Source organism: Gorilla gorilla, chromosome 2 (assembly GCF_029281585.2).
Source record: "Gorilla gorilla gorilla isolate KB3781 chromosome 2, NHGRI_mGorGor1-v2.1_pri, whole genome shotgun sequence".
In the NCBI taxonomy this organism is placed as follows: domain Eukaryota; kingdom Metazoa; phylum Chordata; class Mammalia; order Primates; family Hominidae; genus Gorilla; species Gorilla gorilla.
In genome coordinates this window covers 162856959-162878906 of record NC_086017.1, presented here as the reverse complement: position 1 = coordinate 162878906, position 21948 = coordinate 162856959, and positions in this window count along the sequence as shown.

Here is a 21948-nt window from a genome sequence, read left to right as displayed (position 1 = left end):
CCACGTGTTCTCATTGTTCAACTCCCACTTATGAGTGAGAACATGTGGTGTTTGGTTTCTAGGGCTTGAAATTTGAATATATGGTTAGGGAAATGATTTCATGATGACAAATTTCCCGTCAATCACAACTGAGCCTAACAGAAATCAATGCATGTACATGAATACAATTTTTAATTCAACCCGAAAAAAAACCAAAAGAAGTAAAAAATGAGAATTGCTATTTACATCATAAACAAAATAATTATCCACATAATATTTAGCTACCAAAAATCAATAATAAGACAAAAATCATTTTTAAAAATTCATAGAAAGTTTGGGCAGATCAAAAAATGAGAAATACAAGAAATCCATCTGGGTTTATAATATATGAAGACCGCCCACACTAAATTATAAGTGAAATGTATATTAAGTTTACAATAAAAACCACATATCACTTGTCACGTTGACAAAGAACAAAACTTCTGGTAACATAATTCATGATAAGAATGAAAATGAGACAGTCATACGTTGTTGTCAAGTGTTTCAATTGACACAGGCAATATAATTTATCATTTAAACAAAAACACTTCAGAGAGTGAAAGAGGCACTATTAATAACAGCATTCATAATCTATGGTTCTGGCTAATTGACATTCCTGCAGCTTATGAAATGGCAACCCTTTAATCATGTTTTATTTGTGTATCTGTCTTTCCAAATAGTAAATTCACTGATGGAAGGCACTATAAGATTTTTGCCTTGTGACTCCTAAATGTGTAGTACTTAGCATATAGTATGTACTTAATAAATATTTTAATAAATTAAATAATGGCTTAATTAATTCATTCATTAGTGCCTAAAAGGTCTAAGAAATGGAAAATATCAAATCCGTTAACTGTAATAGTGATTAGAATTCTGAGAGAGGCCAGTGATAGGAAAGGCCAAGACAAGAGGTGGCATAAAGTTTACGATAAACAAGATTTCCTGTCTTCAAACCACAAATATAAAGGAGAGGAAAAGAAAGGAATTTTATGAAATTAAACTGTATGGTAGTTATGTAGAGAAGAAGGGGCCAATTAATATAATCAAAGAAGTTAAATGTAGGTGTCTGGAAACTTTTCAAAACTTGGACATCAAGTGGTTGGGGTTTATTCTCTCAAATGTGGAAATATCCATTGTGGTAGGCAGAATAATGGTCCCACAAAGCACAAAGATGTCCACATCCTAATTTCCCAAACCTGTGAATATTTTCTGTTACATGGTAAAAGGAAATTGAGGATGCAGATGAAATTAAGATTGCTAATCAGCTCACTTAGAACAAGGAGATTCTGACAGAATATCCGGGTGGTTTCAATATAATCACAAGGATCGCCAGAAGATGGAGGAGAGAGACAAGAATAATATCAGAGTGTTGCAATATGAGAAAGTTGACTAGCCCGTTAGCTTTGAAGATTAAGGGAGGTTAGAAGGCAAGGAATGCTGGCAATCTCTAGAATCCGGAAAAGAAATAAAACAAACTCTCCCTTAGAAACTCCAGAAGAAAACAGAACTCTGCTGACACTTTGGGACCCATTTTAGACTTCTGACCTATACAATGGTAAGGTAATACATTTTTATTTTTTTAAAGCCACTAAGTTTGTGGCAATTTGTTACAGCAGTGATAGGAAACTAATATACCCATGAGAAGTTATAACAGGCATTATCACTGTAATATATTCTCATTTCTTTCCCAAGAAAGTTAGAGAAAATCCTAATACTTTTTTATTTAGAAAGGTAAAATATATGTGACATGATAACTAAGTTAAACTAATCAGATCATAGGTGTTTGCCTGGCACATAGTAAGCACTCAGAGACTGTTATTTATTGTCACTATTATATACATTATCATTTATATATACACATATACATATATATGTATCTCATACATATGATTATATTTTGTATTTAATTTTGCAATTAACTCTAGTACTTTAAAGAGTTTCATTATATCATTATAATACTCTGAATTCTAACAGGAGGTCCAAATGTTAAAAATTAACTCTCATTGAATACTCATACAGCTATGGATACATTATTACCCAAGAAGGTATAAGGTAAAGAAAAGTAGGTCAGTAAATCTATTTCTTAGTTTCAAAACTCATTTTCTACAATTCTACAATTCTACATATACATGTATATCTATATATATATCTATATATATATCTAGATATATATAGATATATATAGAATATATAGATACATATAGAATATATATAGATATATATAGAATATATATATAGATATACATATATACATATATGACATAGGGTCTCACTCTGTTGCCCAAGTAGGAGTGCAGTCACATGATCATAGCTCACTGCAGCCTTGACCTCCTGGGCTCAGCTGATCCACTCACTCCAGCCTCCCGAGTAGCTGGGACCACAGTCATATGCCACCATTACTGGCTATTATCATTTTTATAGATGATAACAAGAAAAGAGGTAATTTTGGAGCATGGGACTTTTCATGAGACACAGCTGTTTGTTGATGATCAGTGGGAGAGGGCAGTCTAGGATCACAAGCACCTGGAGAGCTAGATGTGGATCAAAAAAGAGCACCCTAAGATTTTGTCCTTTTATTGCTGGACACTAGTGTTTGTCTCTGAAGATTTTCTCATTCTGGTAGTGACACATGTTCCTCGGATCATCAGTCTTAAGTTTAGTGGGGAGAAAATATCAGTTGTATGAAATGAGAAAACAATGAAACTGACCCCATCATCTGTCAGATTGTTTTCCAGAAGCCATCAGCATTGTTCTATGGCTGGCTTTAAACTTTATCTTGTTTTACTCAATGAAAAGAGAGAAGAATAAAACTTTCAGAAGTTGGACACTTTATATGCCACCCTTTGACATTTGGCTTGCAGATGTTTTTGATAATATTGAAGTTTTATAGTTTGCAAGGAGCTGAGTATTTGCCAAGGTTCTCATTCTGTCATTCCCAAAGTTCTAACTTTTTCCTTTTAAAAACTGTTTGTATACATTTCTTGAACAATTTTAGATTTACAGAAAAATTGCAAAGGTGGTACACAGAGTTCCCCTATACCCTGTACCCAATAACAACTTCTATTAACATATTAATACTGTATATTTTTCAAAATTGATGGCCAACATTAAAACATGAACTTTAATATTAACTAAAGTTCATACTCCATTTTCCATGAGTTGTTTCATTATAAATATAGTCCTTTCTACATTTTTCTAGAAGTAAAGTACTCCAGCAAACAACAGAGTTTCGATTTCATAAGCATATGTTGGAATTTTCCACATTCTTTGAGGAAATGTTTCTTCTCAATCAATGAGTTTTATTGCCAACTTGCTTGGCAGAAATGGAACATGTTCATTTTCTAGGTAAGATGGCATGACTTAGGTACCAGCTGTATATAAACGAAAGTAAATTAAAGCTCAATTTCATTTTTTTTGTTTCAAAAATCACTCTACCTGTAAAACTGTAAGACAATATATTTTTGTTTTTTTAATCTTTGAATCCTTTGATGTGAGTCAAAGGATTCCAAAATACAAAATTGAGAAATTTTATTCTAAACATAAACAAGCTATGACATAAAGCTATAAAAATTAATGTCATGTGTTAATAAATATTTTAACAGTTTTCCTATCTTTCAGGTACATGAAAAATATGAGAACTTTAATGCTAGTCTAATTTTAAAGTATTTTAACAAAAATTATGAATACATATATAATGAGGAATATTTCAAAGTATATATATTAATGATATATAAAAATAAAAGAATAAAATATCATGACCACAGTAGCTAAGGAAGAATTCCTAATTGAATATATTATCCAAAGGCAAATGAAATTTCATGCAGAAAAATACCAATAAAAATAACAGATAATAACTTTCCTTCTGGAGGGAGGCTGTAGTGTTGTCGAAAATTAGTGGAGGAAATTGTAAAAAAATCTTTGCTAATACCCATGAGTGTAAAAGGCAGGAAATTGTATTTAGAGACTCTTTTTCTTTCCAGAGAAGAAAGGTTTATCTTCTGCCATTGGGCAAGGATAGCTCCGTACATTTTCCTTTTGTTTTCTTCTGGCCTTGCAGACTATGGGAGAAATTGGGACTTAATCTCTCAGGAGCAATTTTCTCAGCTACAGAGTGGCATCTGCAACAACAGCTTCTGGACAAATGAATATAACTTGACCTGTTTCAAATGAAAAGCTTGGGATCTGAAGGCTATGTCTCTAAGCAATCTCTCACCACGGCTGCTGGTCAATTCCAAAAGGGAGAATTAATTGAAATCCAGGAGGCACCTGGGAAGAGGAAATAGACTCCAACTACCTCCATAATGTACTCTCAAGATGATAGAGTTTCCACAAGTTTATAATGAAAACGAGCACATACAAAGTTTTTAGACAGAAGGTCTCCCAAGGTCCCTCCTCTCTCCCCAGCATCCTAAGGTAGATGTTTTACTGAACAAAGAGAATTAACCATCAACTTCAATTTCAAAAACTATCAGAAGTAACTCACAGAGACCACATAATGTGGTAGAGGCCAAAGAGACTCTACTCACACCCTTCCTAGGCAAATGCTGCTGGTTCAGGAGATATTCAGAGCCTAAGTTTTCAGTTTCTTCTTTTGTCAAATCGTATTGAAATAAGACAAAGGTTAGGTATTTGATCTAATTCATGGCAGTGCTGCAAAGAAGTGAGTAGAATTTTATCCTACTGGGGGCCTGGCACGGTGGCTCACGCCTGTAATCCCAACACTTTGGGAGGCCAAGGCGGGTGGATCACGAGGTCAGGAGATCGAGACCATCCTGGCTAACACGGTGAAACCCCGTCTCTAAGAAAAATACAAAAAATTAGCCGGGCGTGGTGGCGGGCGCCTGTAGTCCCAGTTACTTGGGAGGCTGAGGCAGGAGAATGGCGTGAACCCGGGAGGTGGAGCTTGTAGTGAGCCGAGATCGCGCCACTGCACCCCAGCCTGGGCGACAGAGGGAGACTCCGTCTCAAAAAAAAAAAAAAAGAATTTATCCTACTGGGGGTGGAAGAAAACCCCAAAGTTTAATCTGTAAGAACCTAGAAGCAATATTAGATCAGCAAATGGCAGGAAAGGAAATGAGCAGAATTAAATGGCTTTGTTATCATGTTGTCTGGGACTGCTATTGTCACTTCCTGTGCCAAAACCCACTCTGCTGAAGCCAGCTTGCAGAGATGGCAAGCATTCCCTTCCCTGTCTCTGGACACACACCTAAATCACACCTGTTTATGACAGTCTCAAAAAGGTCCTGCCTAGCATGTGGGGTTATTTAAGGGTCATTTACCAAACCCCACAGAGATACCTGGGAACCTATGACTGGCCGTTGTTCACATGGGAGAGCTATTCAGGGAGGCTTCAAATTGCCTAGATTACTCTGAGATATTTGCGGCCTGTGGAACAGCATTGGAAGTCACTGCCTGGTTACCGTAACAGGGCAAGACAGACAAGTCAGACAACTGTGGCATTGAACTTAGCTGGAGTCCTGTAATAGTCTCTAGAGGATTAGACAAGGAGAACTGCCAGTGAAATCTGTAATATTTCAAGAATACCCCACATCCGAGTCATTTGGAGAGGAAACAGTTGTACTCTTTACAACTGGCACTACAGTAAAATTCTTCCAGTAATTCAGGTAACGTTTTGTCTAAGACTAGCCTGGTATCAGAACCTCAAAAGAGAAGAACTCAAGTTGCTTATGACCACATGAACTGTTACTTCCTTAAGAGAAAAATTTTCAGAACTTGGAGAGACCAGTACGAACAACTAGTCTACAATATCCATATCACTAATTAAAAGTAGTTTTAAATCATCTATGCAGCATAGAAAGTACATTTCAGTTTTATTCCACTAACGGTAACCAGAAGGAGGAAGGACCAGGTAGTGTGAAGAGGCAATAGCAACCCTTTAGCCTGGTCACAATTTAATGTCACTGGTACAACATACAAGGCATCAGCCAAGACCCAGGAATCTCTCACAGGAAAGGGATGCTGAAAGGAGAAGGTCTGCCAGCAGATGGTGACAGTCCTGATATGATGCTTCGCTTAATATGAACATTGCCTTTAATATTTTTAGCCATCTAATATCTGGCTCAAATCTCGCCTTCTGAGAAGCTAAATGTATTTTTCTTTTCCCAATATGACTTCATTTTTTTCTAATTATATTGTCCAATATCTTATACACAATGACTTTTACTATTTCTCTGCCATTCTTTACGATTCTGGTCAAAATTAACCTCCTTCAAGAAAGTATAAGAGATTCAGGCACGGTGGCTCACGCCTATAATCCCAGCACTTTGGGAGACCGAGCAGGTGGATCACCTGAAGTCAGGAGTTTGAGACCAGACTGGTAACATGGTGAAACCCCATCTCTACTAAAAATACAAAAATCAGCCAGGAGTGGTGGCAGGTCCTGTAATCCCCTCTATTCAGGAGGCTGAGGCAGGGGAATTGCTTGAACCTGGGAGGCGGAGGTTGCAGTGAGCCCAGATCGCACCATTACATTCCAGCCTAGGCAACAAGAGAGAAACTCTGTCTCAAAAAAAAAAAAAAAAAAAAAGTATAAGGGAAACAGGTACCCAGACACTCCAAGGTTGATTACTTCTCCGCAGACCTAACCTTCCAGTTGTGTCACTGTGGAAAAATTTTTCCTGATTTTTAAAAACACATTTAATATATAATTTTTATCATATAGGTATAAAATTGTGCATGTAAATATATGATCTCATGACTCTCTTTTATACACTCCCAAATTTAAAGCCAATTTCCATGGTTTTTCTTCTGAATTTGATTAACCCTGACATAATTTATTAGTCATCCCTGTATTGCTCTCTGGGACCAAGATGGTGGAATTATCAAAAGATATTATGAAAAAATAGAAGAAATAATCAGTTGATATTGTTGTTCCGCTTATAATTCAGTTGTAACCAGGAAGACTAGTAAAATGCAGATGAAAAGAAGTAAGCATAATGTTCTATCTAGAAATCAAAGAAATATTACCTATTAATGCAACACAGGAAAAATCATAAAGTAGGATCTTGTTTCCTTACTTATGTGGAAAAAAGAAAACAAAACAAAAAAAGAAGAAACCTAAAACAAACAAACAAAGAAATAAAACATGATTGTTATTATAAATAATACCCCACTTCATGTAAGAATGAAGTGAAGCAGGTAAGTGTCTATCTTTCCAGTGTCTATGGTAGTTGGTGTAAAATATTTCCAAGGCAGAATGCATCACATACTTAAACATGTTCATTCTTTTTATGCAGCTGTTCCTTTAAAAAAATCTATCTTACCACAATAAGCCTACTATAGAAAAAGTGACACCCCCACAAATGTTCAGTAGAGTATGGCTCAAGAAAATTCGTTAGTAAAATGTTTTTGTCTTTACATAAAACTCGAGCGAACATATGTTTTACTCTTATCTATACTTCTTTTTTCTTAAGAATCTAGAGAGGAATAACAACTTTTCATGATATTGTTCTCAGAGCCTCTGAGTGGTGATATTCCCATCAATGAGAACAATAAGATATTAATGCCAAAATCTACTCATTAGCTAATATATGCAAACATAGTTGCTAGTGTCTATGGATACTTAAGATGAAACAAACATGATGTCCCCCTTCTAGTGACTTGTAATCTAATAACCAACTCCTATGGGCTGGTATTTTAAGAACTGTTGAGATAAATTTAATCAGTAATTTATATTTTTAAAAGGTTAGTAATAATTATACATGTGAGAGTAGGAGCTATTACTAAATGTGAGAGAAATACTGTAATAAGAAACAATGTATTATTTTCATGAAAACCAAGAGGAAAACCATAATTCACTAAAAAATATTATACGCACAGTCCCCCAAACAGACATTTGTCTTAAGAATACTTGTACATGGAAATTGCTGCCCTCCCACTGAAAACTTTGCTCTCCACATGCCTTTATTGACCTAAAGAAAGAAACTGAGACAAAATTAATACAGAGAGTTTATTTGGATCAAGGTTGAGGACACTGGCCTAGGACATACTTCCACATTGTCTTGGGGAGTACTCTGTTTCATCTTCATTAAAAGTAGATTTTTAAAGGCAAAAGGGGACAAGGAATGGGCTGATACAAGGTGTTTGACAGGAATTCTCATTGGGCTACAGAAGTAACGTTAATTAGTGAGCGGATATATATTGTTGAACTATATGGTGACCAGCATGTAACATTTTATGACTACTTGGTGTCAGTCTAAAACCCACATAGCTAGTGGCTTCAAGAGATAATTATTTAGCTCAGGGGGAGGGGGCAAGGCATGACTGCTGTCATATGCTGTCACATTTCAAAGGTTCTCTGGGTCTGACAATTAAAGGGGGCTAGCATTTCTCAAATGAAGTTTCTTTTCTTTCTTATTTCCCACTTTTGATCAAAAATCTTTCTTATTGAAAGCACTGATGATCAAAGTCTGAGTGTCAAGGTGTCCCTCATTGCTGGGAAGGCCCATTCCTGAATAGTCCTGCCCCATGTTGAGGGGAAAGAAGAAGGCATCTCAGTGACAAAATTTGAGAGTACCCAAAAGCCAAATTGAAATGGCATCATAGGACGGCAAAAAACAAACAAACAAAAAAAAACAAAAAAAAAAAAACAAAAAAAAACGAGATCTCAGTCAAGGCATTGATTTATATAGTTCAGTTGCCGTCACTTGTTGAATCATCTCTAGTCTTTGAAATGGCATGCTTTTAGTTTTCCTAGAAGAAGTAAAACAATAAGAGATACCTAGCCTTAATAATTTGAATGATAGAAATATATGCATTTAAGGATTATAATCAAAAAGATAATTTGTATGCCAGGGTGACAAAAAGACAAAGAAAAAACCTGTTCTATTAGAGAGCCAACTTAAAACATCATGAAGAAAATTAAATTCAGGTTTTTCTTTAGAGACTTCTTGTAGCCAAAATCAACTCAGGATTCAGTCCAGATTTCAAATAGATAATAAAACCACACAGAAAATGAACTGGGCTAGAAACTAATATTGAATACATATTGAATACATTACAGTTTTCTTCTGAAACATAATTTTTCTCTCTATAGTCACCCTTCTAACAAAAATAATTATAATCGAACTAATTTATTTGTTAAATAAATGTTAGTCTCATTATACTTGGCCTGTTTATTTGCATAAAGAGCAGCAATAAGAGTGATCAGCCACATAGGCTCCTTCTAAGTTGGCTTTGCTGGAACTTTTTCATAAGGAATTTCAGATTAGACTTTTAAAAGCCTCTTGTGGCTCAGAAGCCAAGCCAAGGTTTACCATCAGATTGTGCCTGTCATATCTGTACAAGTTGGATGAATTTCTATTTTCTTGAGGTCCCAAAACATCTTGAATTTCCTGGGCCTGTCAGGAAGTGACATTACTTACTGCAAGGTTGAGAACCTCATAAGGGAACCATGTACACAGGTTAGGAGGCCAGTCTTTTTCAAACTCTACTGGCTCTATAAAGTCAACTTCAATCCCTCAAAGCAATCTGGCCATATCTGAAAAGATGCCATTCCAGTCAAAGCGTTGGTAAAAATAGCCAATGTTTCCAATGCGTCCTGTTATAAAAGGAAAACAGATTATTGTTGAACTTATAGAAATAACTATATTGCCATAAAACAAGAATACTCACTAATAGTTTCTGAATTCTGGAGGGATGAGGTGGGAAGAAGAAGTAAATGTTTCCATTTTTGTTTACCAAAGTAAACTTTACCAAGTTGCTGTAAGCTATGAACAGCTTAAAAGAAAAAAAAGTTTTTTTAGGTCTGGAAAACAAAACAATCAAAGAACCAGCAGTGTTTGAAATAATGTCATGTCGTTAGAAATGTCAGTCCTTCATCAGTTCAGTCCCATGTAATTAATTATTGTTCTGATTGATGTTGGATTAATAATCTTCATAAACCCACCAGTTTTTCATTAGAGGTCTGAATTTTTAAATCTAGTCCAATGGTATGATCTCCAAAGTTATCAGAAATCTATATTCAAGAGTTCTTGTCGTGGTTCTTTTCATAAATTTTCTTGAAGACACAACACTTTAGGATTTGCAAAGAACTTTTAAAGGAAAATAAAGCATCAGAATAAAGTAATTTACTGTGCTTACCAAGACACAGCAGAATTTTTGTTTGAAATCTCATGCAATTTTGGAACACATATTAATTACATATTCATACAAATATAATTCAAAGTATTTCAAACACTATTTCATATTTGACAATGCTTCCCATATAATTTTAACATCCCAGTAAGCCTAATGTGTCCCTCTTGGACTCCCTTTTTTTGAATGTCCAATAGTTAGTTCAAGATCAACAAACCTAATTTTAGACTTTGAAATTTGATTTTGGAAAGCCTTCCAAATGTGTCAAAGGTTTAAAAAAGACTTGATTTCAAAGTAGACTGATTACTATGAAATAACAGTCATTCATTTAGTCAAAGTGATAATTCAAAAATTCCAAAAGCCAAAAAGTTTACCTTTTAATAGAGAGGGAATTCAGTTTTCCAAACAATCAAAAGACGTAATAAAGACAGTATCAGACCAACAGAATCTGTCTCTTCCTTTCTCTTTTGTTTTTACAGTTTACTGAAAAGGTAAATTAAAAATCCTTTATTATTTCTTATTAATACTATTGAAATTTTGTATAATTAATGCTAAGGCTAATTTTAATAAAATGTTATAAACAGATCCATCCAATCTCAATCAGCTTTGAAGATACAAGATAAGACTTTCATAAATCTTTTATAACTTATTATAATTTTTCTATTCCTTTTCACTACTTTCTATATTTCTATATTCAGTTATCATTCTATTCTTTTATTCCTTGAATATAATACAACCTTTACATAACCTTTAAAAGGGCAAACTTACTTTTTGTTTAACAAAAAACACATCTTCATGTCTTTCTTATAATCTTCCTTACCAAAGACACATCTTATTTTCTCATACTTTCTGTATATGGAATTATTTCTCTTTTTACATCTAGTTGCAGTTAACATGTAATAGCCAGAATTTTAACTCTTAATAACTCAATTCATAGTGAAAACCTAAGAAATAAGCAATTTTTAACTGTCGGTCACATGCCAAGAATTTATGAATAAAAATTTTATAATATTTGAAAACACAGGCTTTCTAATTTAACAATTTTTTTAATGTGGAAAAGGACTTTTTACTAACAGATCAAAATAACTTTTGTGTCTCTGAAATAATAAGTCAAAAGCATAAATACTTAAGCTCATAATTAATTATTAATGTCTTGGAATTATATCTTATATGGAAGTGATTTAGATATTCAACTGTTAGAGTAGGTAGCTTAGGCAGACATGAGCAGGGCAGGAGAGCCCACCCATCATGGCAGGAATGGCAAGAGACCATCATGTGATGGTCAGGTGGTTGTTAAACTCTCTCTCTAAAATAATAATTGGTCACAGTTGGTACTAGGGAAAGGCAGTCTCCCAATAGATAGAAAACACCTAAAGCTGGTGATTACCAGCTTCCTGGTAAAATCTCAGGAGGTGGGCAAGTAGGCTTAAGCATGCACATTAAGAGGTAAAATGATGGAGTTTAACTGGTGTCTAACCCTCCTTTGGGAATACTCAACTAGTAAGGGAAAAATGCCTTAAATGAGCATGCACACAACTTCAGTAAACGTACTGCACATGCAGCTCCTCCTAAGTGCTAGCAGGCCACTGCACATGTGGACAGCCCATCTCAAGAGAAGAATCAGGGAGAAGAAATGCAAAGCCCAGAATCTTGCCAATGTATAAAACCCCAAGTCGAAGGTTGGACAGAGCACTTGGATCTCGCTAGTCTCCTGCTTGGCCCTTTTCCAAGTGTACTTTACTTCCTTTTGTTCCTACTCTAAAAGTTTTTAATAAACTTTCACTCTTGCTCTAAAACTTGTCTGTCTCTCACCCTGCCTTATGCTCCTTGGCTGAACTTTTCCTTCTGAGAAGGCAAAAATCGAGTTGCTGCAGACCTGTACAGATTCACCACTGCTAAAACAACAAATATTCATCATTTAATATAGCTTAGCAAAATTCTGAGGGTATAGTTATTAAAAATATTTGAAAAACCATTTTAAGCAAACATATTATAAAACATAATTATTGTTAAAAGTTAATTTATAACTTTTATTCCATTTACATCTATTTAATTTATTCATTCTTGACAATTGTTTGGAAATTTTCATGTTAGACAAATACAGCCATTATCTCAAGTTAAATTTCCTATTTGCCATTTTTATGTTACTGTTTGTTAGGCAAGTATGAAAAAAGCGAGAACTTTGAAGTTAAATATGTATATTTTCTGGATAACTCAGAGGACATAGTTGTTTTATTAAAATAACAATACTAAACTACTTTAGTTTAATAGTAACTGTATTTACCAAAAGAGTTATTCAGCGCACGTGAACCTGAAAAGCATTTGGGCATATTAATTTATGAGTGCTTATTTATTTATAAGTCAATTTAGTACCATACTGGTAATAAACCGTTGCAGATGCTGACCATGGGTGAAAATGCAACCTTCACTCATGAAGCGGGAAGGCATAGCTGGCAGGAATATTCACTCTCCTACATAGTGCCAAAGCCTCCCACTGTCATTAACCTTTGAGCTCCCTAGACCTCATCTATGCCATGCATATGAGCATGACCTCCAACCACAAAGTGGGAGAGCCTAATCAGCAGGAATTAGTCATGCTCACCTACACTGTGCCCCAAGCTTCCGCTGTTGTCTGCCTCTGGGTCCCTCAGACTAGTACCATGAACACAATATGCAAACATAGACCTGTACACATGTATACATAAAATAAAAAGGTTTTATAGCTTTGATTTTTAAATTTTAGCCATGAGAAAAGTAAAACTCATTAGTTTAAAAGGACAGCTGTATTCAAACTATGCCTTTGTAAACAGAACAAGTTAAGGTTTATGTGTCTCACATGACTGAAGCCTTTACCAAGTTTTAGAGGGCAAGGTAGCAAATTTACATTTCAAAACACAGAGGAAGAATTTAAGCTTTCCAAAAAGCCAATGAAGTTTTACATTATTTTTGGCAGAAATCATGTCAGCAAAAGAGAGGCAGACTGAAGGTATGCATATAGTTAGCAAGAGATTAAGAAGAAAGAAATTCAGTCTTTTGAGAAGGTTTTATAGAGAGAATGAGAACAGAGGCCTCAAATATGTGTGTGTGTGTGTGTACATATATATTCTACATATCTTTTAATTAAGTTAGCCTTTAACTGTAGAGCTCTTAAAAAATATCTTTTCAAAATCTCTGATCAGATTATTTTAGCCAGGACAAATAGCCAATATTCCTGCTTTTGTACTGTTTTCCCCCTCTATTAAACCAAAAGTAACTTTCCAAGTGATTCACTAAAATCAGTAAGCCTTAACCAAGTTGTTTTGGAAAAACGATTTTTGATCTGTTCTCACACCACCACAACAACAATCATCAATACAAGAGAAGACTTCTATGACCAAATGCGTGGGAGATTTTCCCCGCACACCAAGCAGTGGACACAAGTTGGGTGTCCTCCAATTCTGGAATTTCTGACCAACTGGTTTCAAACTGGGGTTTCCATGACTCCCTCTTTGGGTTCCATTAATTTGCTAAAGTTGTGCATAGAACTCAAGGAAACACTTATGTTTACCTGTTTATTGTAAAGAATATTTCAAAGGATACAGATGAAGGCAGGTGTAGGGCAAGGCATGGGGGAAGGGGTGCAGACCTTCCATGCTCTCCCTTGGCACACCACCCTACAGGAACCTCTGTGGGTTCAGCTATCCAGAAGCTCCTTGTACCCAGTCCCCTTAGGTTTTTATGGAAGCTTCACGATGTCAGCATTCCTTTCCCCAGGGTGTAGGGTGGGACCCTTTCTGGGGAAGGTCTTAAGACCCACAGTCAGAAAGGTGGCAGAAGATTAGTGTCCTGCCTTGGGGCAGGTAAAAGGAAGGCAGGAGAAGGTCCAGAGATTTTGTTTCCTGAGGCCTTGCCCCTTAGGCTAAGACACTCAACATTGTAACAGGCCAGGTGGGGTGGCTCATGCCTGTAATCCAGCACTTTGGGAGGCCAAGGCATATGGTCAGCTGAGGCCAGGAGTTTGAGACAAGCCTGGCCAACGTGGCAAAATCCTGTCTCTACTAAAAATACAAAAATTAGCCAGGCATGGTGTTGCGCACCTGTGGTCCCAGCTACTTGGGAGGCTGAGGCAGAAGAATTGCTTGAACCTGGCAGGTGGAGGTTGCAGTGGGCTGAGGTCACGCCACTGTACTCCATTCTGGGTGATAGAGTGAGACTCCATCTCAAAACAAAAATACAAAAAAAAAAACCCCACAAAAACAAAAACAAAAAAACATAACAAAAGACTTACAAGGGCTATGAGCAAAGAACTGTGGATGAAAACATTGTACCTATCTATAGTGCCACAAAAATGTTATGAGTTTTATATATATTGTATATATAATGTTACTATATATGTGAGAGAGAGATATATATATATATAGTAACACCACAAAATGTTATGAGTTAACCAAGGGCACATGAGGTGTCTCTAAAGAGGTGTAACTCAGTCCTCAGAAGATCCAGAACCACCCTCAGGACAGCTCCAAAAAAGGAAAGTTTCACTAGCCACAAATGGTGTACTTCCCATATCTGACCCACCATATTCTCTCATTTTGTTGTTGTTTTAACTTTTATTTTTGGTACAGGGTGCATGTGCAGGTTTTTTATATAGGTAAATTTGTGTCATGGGGTTCTGTGGTACAGAGTATTTCATCACTCAGGTACTAAGTCTAGTACACATTTTTTCTGATCCTCTCCCTCCTCCCACCCTCCACCCTCAAGTAGGCCCCAGTGTGTGTTGTTCCCCATTTTGTGGCAATGAGTTCTCATTATTTAGCTCCTACTTATAAGTGAGAACATGTGGTATTTGGTTTTCTGTTCAGTTTGCTAAGGATAATAGCCTCCAGCTCCATCCATGGTCCTGCAAAAGACATGAACTTGGGTTTTTTATTGCTGCATAGTATTCCATGGTGTATATGTACCACATTTTCTTTATCCAATCTGCCATTGATGGGCATTTAGGTTGATTCCATGTCTTTGCTATTGTGAATAGTGCTGCAATGAACATACGTGTGCACGTGTCTTTATGGTAGATCGATTTATATTCCTTTGGGTACATACTCAGTAATGGTATTGTTGGGTCAAATGGTAGTTCTGTTTTTAGCACTTTGAGAAACCACCACACTGCTTTCTACAATGGTTGAACTAATTTACATTCCCTCCAACAGTGTATAAGCATTCGCTTTTCTCCACAACCTCGCCAGCATGTTATTTTTTACTTTTCAATAATAACCATTCTGACTGGTGTGAGATGGTGTCTCATTGTGGTTTTGATTTGCATTTCTATAATAATCAGTGATACTGAGCTATTTTTCATGTGCTTGTTGGCCACATGTATGTCTTCTTTTGAAAAGTGTCTGTTCATGTACTTTGCCCACTTTTTAATGGGGTTGTTTGTTATTTTTTTCTTGTAAATTTGTTTAAGTTCCTTATACATGCTGGATATTGGACCTTTGTCCGATGAATAGTTTGCAAATATTTTCTCCCATTCTGTAGGTTGTCTGTTTATTCTGTTGATAGTCATTTCTCTTGCTGTGCAGAAGCTCTTAAGTTTAATTAGATCCCATTTGTCAATTTTTGCTTTTGTTGACATTGCTTTTGGCATCTTTTCATGAAATCTTTGCCTGTTCCTATGTCCAAAATGGTATTGCCTAGGTTGTCTTCCAGGGTTTTTATAGTTTGGGGTATTATATTTAAGTCTGTAGTCCACCGTGAGTTGATTTTTATATATAGTATAAGAAAGGGGTTCAGTTTCTATCTTCTGCATTTGGCTAGTCAGTTATCCCAGCACCATTTATTGAATAAGGAGTCATTTCCCCATTGCTTGTTTTTGCTAACTTTGTTGAAGATCAGATAGTTGTAGGTATACGGCCTTATTTCTGGGCTCTGCGTTCTGTTCCATGGTCTATGTGTTCATTTTTGTAACAATATCATGCTGATTTGCATCATGTAGCCATGTAGTATAGTTTGAAGTTAGGTAATGTGATGCTTCCAGCTTTGTTCTTTTTGCTTAGGATTGCCTTGGCTATTTGGGCTCTTTTTTGGTTTCATATGAATTTTAAAATAGTTTCTTTCTAGTGTTATGAAGAATGTCATTGGTAGTTTGATAGGAATAACATTGAATCTCTAAATTGCTTTGGGCAGAATGGCCTTTTAACAATTTGATTCTTCCTATCCATGAGCATGGAATGTTTTTCATTTGTTTGTATCATCTCTGATTTATTTGAGCAGTGTTTTGTTATTCTCATTGTAGAGATATTTCATCTCCTTGATTAGCTGTATTCCTAGGTATTTTATCCTTTTTGTGGCCATTGTGAATGAGATTGCATTCCTTATTTGGTTCTCAGCTTGACTGTTGTTGGTGTATAGGAATGCTAGTGATTTTTGTACATTGATTTTGTATCCTGAAACTTTGCTGAAGTTGTCAGCTGAAGGAGCTTTTGGGCCGAGCTTTTGGGTTATCTAGATACAGAATCATGTCATCTGCCAACAGGGATGGTTTGATTTCCTCTCTTCCTATTTGGATGCCCTTTATTTTTTTCTCTTGCCTTATTGTTATAGCCATGGCTTCCAATAGTACGTTGAACAGGAATGGTGAGAGAGGGCATCCTTGTCTTGTGCCAGTCTAAAAGGGCAATGCTTTCAGCTTTTGCCCATTTAGTATGATGTTGGCTGGGGGTTTGACATAGATGGCTCTTATTATTTTGAGGTGTTTTCCTTCAATACCTAGTTAATTGAGAGTTTTTAAGATGGAATTATAACATGAATTATTTTAACATTTTGGGTTTTATCAAAAGCCTTTTCCAGATCTATTGAGATAATCATCTAGTTTTTGTCTTTATTTCTATTTATATGATGAATGACAATTATTGATTTGCATATGTGGAACTAACCTTGCATTCCAGGGATGAAGCCTTCTTGATCATGGTGGATTAGCTTTTTGATGTGCTGCTAGATTTGGTTTGCAAGTGTTTTGTTGAGAATTTTTGCATCAATGTTGATCAAGGATATTGGCCTGAAGTTTTCTTTCTTTTGTTGTATCTCTGCCAGGTTTTGGTATCAGGATGATGCTGGCCTCATAGAATGAGTTAGGGAGGAGTCCCTCCTCCTCAATTTTTGAAATTCCTTCTGTAGGAATGGTATCAGCTCTTTTGTATACCTCTGGTAGAATATGGCTATGAATCCATGTGGTCATGGGCTTTTTTGTTGTTGTTATTGGTAAGCTGTTTATTACTGATTCAAATTCAGAGCTCATTATTGGATGGTTCAGGGAATCAATTTCTCCTGGTTCAGTCTTGGGAGGGTGTATGTGTCCAGGAATTTATTTATCTTTTCTAGGTTTTCTAGTTTGTATGTATAGAGGTATTCATAGTAGTTTCTGATCATTATTTTTATTTCCATAGGGTTAGTGGTAATATCCGCTTTGTTATTTCTAATCGTGTTCATTTGGATCTTCTCTCTTTTCTTCATTAGTCTAGCTAGCTGGCTATATTCTCTAAGGTCTCAGGTTCTCAGCTGTTCATCTACACACAAAGTCCTGACAGCAGATTTAATAAGACAATTGGTAAAACAGGAAAACAAAAGCTGCCCATGGAGGTAATGCCAAAAGGTGGAAAAATGTGGGAGAGTAAATTTATGGGAGGAGTATAGTTTGCTTCCAGATTCCCTGGCCCTGCTGGCATCACCAGCAGGGTTCATGGGTTGATAAGTAGCTATCACCAATAAAGAATAATTTATGTCCTGCCTTTAGGCAAACAGAGGAAAGGCAGAGAGAGTTCCCCTCCTTTTTAATTGTCTTCAGATTACCAATCCTCATTACTTTAGAGAGGAATAATGTGGTTTCCTTCAGTAGAAAAGATTACAAATGGGTACCCCCAAAAGATCAAGAGTCATACAAATAAATTAGTTTAATAATTCAAATTAATTTCTTATAAATGTTTGTTTCCTACCTAAAGGTATCCAGTGAGGAAAGGAATTTTGTGGTAGTTTTAAAGAATTTTAACTCTATTTCAAATCTGATCTCAGCTAGAATGCTGCTTAGTTAATTCTCTGGATGTTAACATTTTAAAGACATGGTACTACAAGATGATAGAGAGGGAGAAAAATTAAAAATAAATTAAATAAATTAATAAATAGATAAATTTTAAAAATAAAATAAAGATTTATATCTCCAAGAGACCAAGAAAAGCCTGCAGGCCGTTTGGGCATTTACTGGCCTTTTTGAGGGGTTAAAGAGCTCTCTAAAAAACTAATATTTTCAAATCTCCTATCTTCTGGGCAAGAGAACTTGCTTTCATGCACTTTTCAGTTTAAAACTAACAGGAATTGGTCACAATATTTTTTAATGTTCAAATTATAAACAATAGAAAGCAGCTGAAATTTTAAAAACATGCTATGTAATTTTAGGCAACACATGCATACACACACACACACACACACACACACACACACACACACAACAAACCATTGATGCTAGACTGCCAATATCTTGACCCAAACTTTCGTGCTGCAAGGCAGAGGCAGAGAAAGGCAGTTTTTCTTTTTTTTCCCCTGAAATTCAAATATCTTACCCTCTAGGCCAAAATGGAATCCCCATTCTGAAAAGGAGGTTTGCAAAGAATAGCCCAAATAAATTTAAGACCTTCATCCAAAGGGTGGAAAAGGTCTGGATTTCAGCAGGTCTCACCGCTTACATTCAGTAATTCTCTTGGAGACAGAAGACAACAGGGGTTTCAGAGCTGGCCAAGTACCAGGTCTGGGAGGAGCGTTAGATGGCTCGGGAGGAGTCAGTCTGAATCCTGCTCACAGCACCGGAAATATTGACCTAAAGAAAGAAACTGAGGCAAGATTAATATAGGGAGTTTATCTGAGCCAAGATTAGGGACAGCTGTGCAGGAAGCAATTCCAAGTTGCCCTGGGGAGTGCTTTGTATGGCCTTTGTTAAAATCAGGTTTTTAAAGGCAAAAGGGGACAAACAGTAGTCTGATACAAAGTTGTCTGACAGGAATTCTTACTGGTTTGCAAAAGTAACATTGATTAGTGGTTAGTAACATTGATTAGTGGTTCAACATTGTTGAAGTAGGGGGTATGTGTTGTGGCATCTAGCGTATGGCTTCTTTTTTTTTTTTTTTGGGAACAGAGTCATGCTCTGTCGCCCAGGCTGGAGTGCAGTGGCACAATCTCGGCTCACTGCAAACTCCGCCTCCCGGGTTCATGCCATTCTTCTGCCTCAGCCTACCGAGTAGCTGGGACTACAGGCGCCCGACACCATCCCCGTCTAATTTTTTTTTTGTTTGTTTGTATTTTTAGTAGAGACCGGGTTTCACCGTGTTAGCCAGGATGGTCTCAATCTCCTGACCTCGTGATCTGCCTGCCTTGGCCTCCCAAAGTGCTGGGCAGTGTATGGCATTTTATGGCTAACTGATGTCAGTCTAGAACCCATATAACAAGTGGCATCAAGAGTTATTTAGCCCAAGGGGAGAGTGATACATGACTGTTGTCACATGCGTCACATTTCAATGTATCTCTGGGCCTTATAAGTAAAGGAGGCTCAGATTCCTCAGATAAAAAGTTTCTTTTCTTTCTTACCCTCCTAGACTTGATGTGCTTTCTCCCCAGGGTTGAGATCATTTCCCTTCCAGGATCTCCCCATCATTTTTATGGGACACATCAAAGCTCCTAATACCCTCTTAACTCTGTTGATGCTGAAGATTTTCCCACATGTCTAGGGACCCTTCAATCACCATTGATTCCACAAACACCCATAAACTTGAAGAATCAGAAAGGCTCAAATCTCAGGATCTAGATGGGCTCAGAGATTGTTCAAGACTCTGAACAGAGGGATGTGATGAAGGCCATTTTATTCTAGTCAGATGCTAAATAAGATGCCAACAGTTGGCCCTATTAATGACTAATTTTTTTACCGAAAGGTACATACAATGATTGTAAATTAGTTTTTTAGAACACATGTTCCAGCCTGGCACAGTGGTTCACATCTGTAATCCCAATACTTTGGGAGACCGAGGCCTGAGGTTTACTTGAGGCAAGGAGTTCAAGACCAGCCTGGGCAACATAGCAAGACCTTGTCTCTACTAAAAATAAAAAGAAATTAGTTAGATATGGTGATGTGCACCTGTAGTCCCAGCTATTCAGGAGGCTTGAGGCAGGAAGATAACTTGAGCCTAGGAGGATCAAGGCTGCAGTAAGGTGTGATTGTGCCACTGGACTCCAGCATATGGAACAGAGTAAAACACTGTCTCAAAAAAATAAAAACAAAAACGACACATGTTCTATATGTTAAGGTTGTACTTTATATTGAAATGGTTTTCTCTCTACTTATACTTCTTTTGTCCTATAATAAAAATACAGTGCCACAGGAAAAAAAACCTATAATGGACATAATTATTATTTAATTAAACTGCAGTCAATGCCTTCACATAGAAAGGCTTTAAACAAGGCCAGGCACGGTCTCACACCTGTAATCCCAGCATTTTGGGAGGCCAAGTTCGAGACCAGCCTGGCCAACATGGCAAAACCCCATCTGTTCTAAAAATACAAAAGTTAGCTGGGTGTGGTTGTGCATGCCTATAATCCTAGCTACTCAGGAGGCTGAGGCATGAGAATTGCTTGAATCTAGGAGGCAGAGGTTGCAGTGAGCCAAGATTGTGCCACTGCACTTCAGCCTGGGCAACAGAGTGAGACTCCGTCTCAAAAAAAAAAAAAAAAAGGCTTTAAACATGAGGCCAGTAACACAGAATCTACTCATCTTAAAATAATAATCTATATCACAAATATTATATGACACAATATAGAGTATTAACATATTGTTCACAATAATTCCAAAACTTTGCAGGCATTATAATTTACCTGAAAACAATAGCATTACATAGTGTAAAACAGTTATTCCTAGATCTTGCTGTATTTCTCTTTATGAGGTTTTCATTTTATCTCCCGTATATCCAAGACTGGGCTGCAACCTGAAATACCAAACCACCCCCTTACTCCACGCCAGGCAGCAACGGGAAGCCCTGCTGATGCTACTGGTCGCTGTAAGTTTTCTGTGTGGGCACACTTAAAAAAAATTTTTTTTTGAGATAAGTTCTTGCTCATCACTTCTATCCAACATTGAACTGGACATTCTATCCAATGAAATGAATAAAGAAAAATGACCAATAAAAGCATGTATATTAAAAATAAAGAAACAAAACTTTATTCTCAGAGTGATTATCTATGTAGAAATGCAAAAGGAATGTATGAAAAACCTACTAGAACTGACAAGTAAGTTTTGCAAGGATACAGAATAAAAGGCAGAATAGACTGGCACAGTGGCTCACACCTGTAACACCAGCACTTTGGGAGGCTGAGTCAAGAGGATTGCTTGAGCCCAGAGGTTCGGTACCAGCCTCGGCAACATGGCAAAGCCTGTCACTACAAAAAATAAAAATAGCTAACCATGGTGGTGCACATCTGTAGTCCAAGCTACTCAGGAGGCTGAAATGGATGATCACTTGAGCCTGTGAGGTAGAGGCTGCAGAGAACTGTGATCACACCACTGCACTCCCGCCTGGGTGACAGAGTAAAATCTCGTCTCAAAACAAACAAACAAAAAACAAACAAAAAAGAGTTTTAAAAGGTAGAATATACAAAATCAATTTTTCTATTTACTAGTAATTAATAATTAGGTATTTTAATACTGTTTACAATTGCATCAAAGCATATGAAATACTTAAGAATAAGTTTAACAAAATAATTCTATATATATATATTTATGCTTACAACTACACAAATTTACTGAGACTAATTAAAAAGACCTAACTA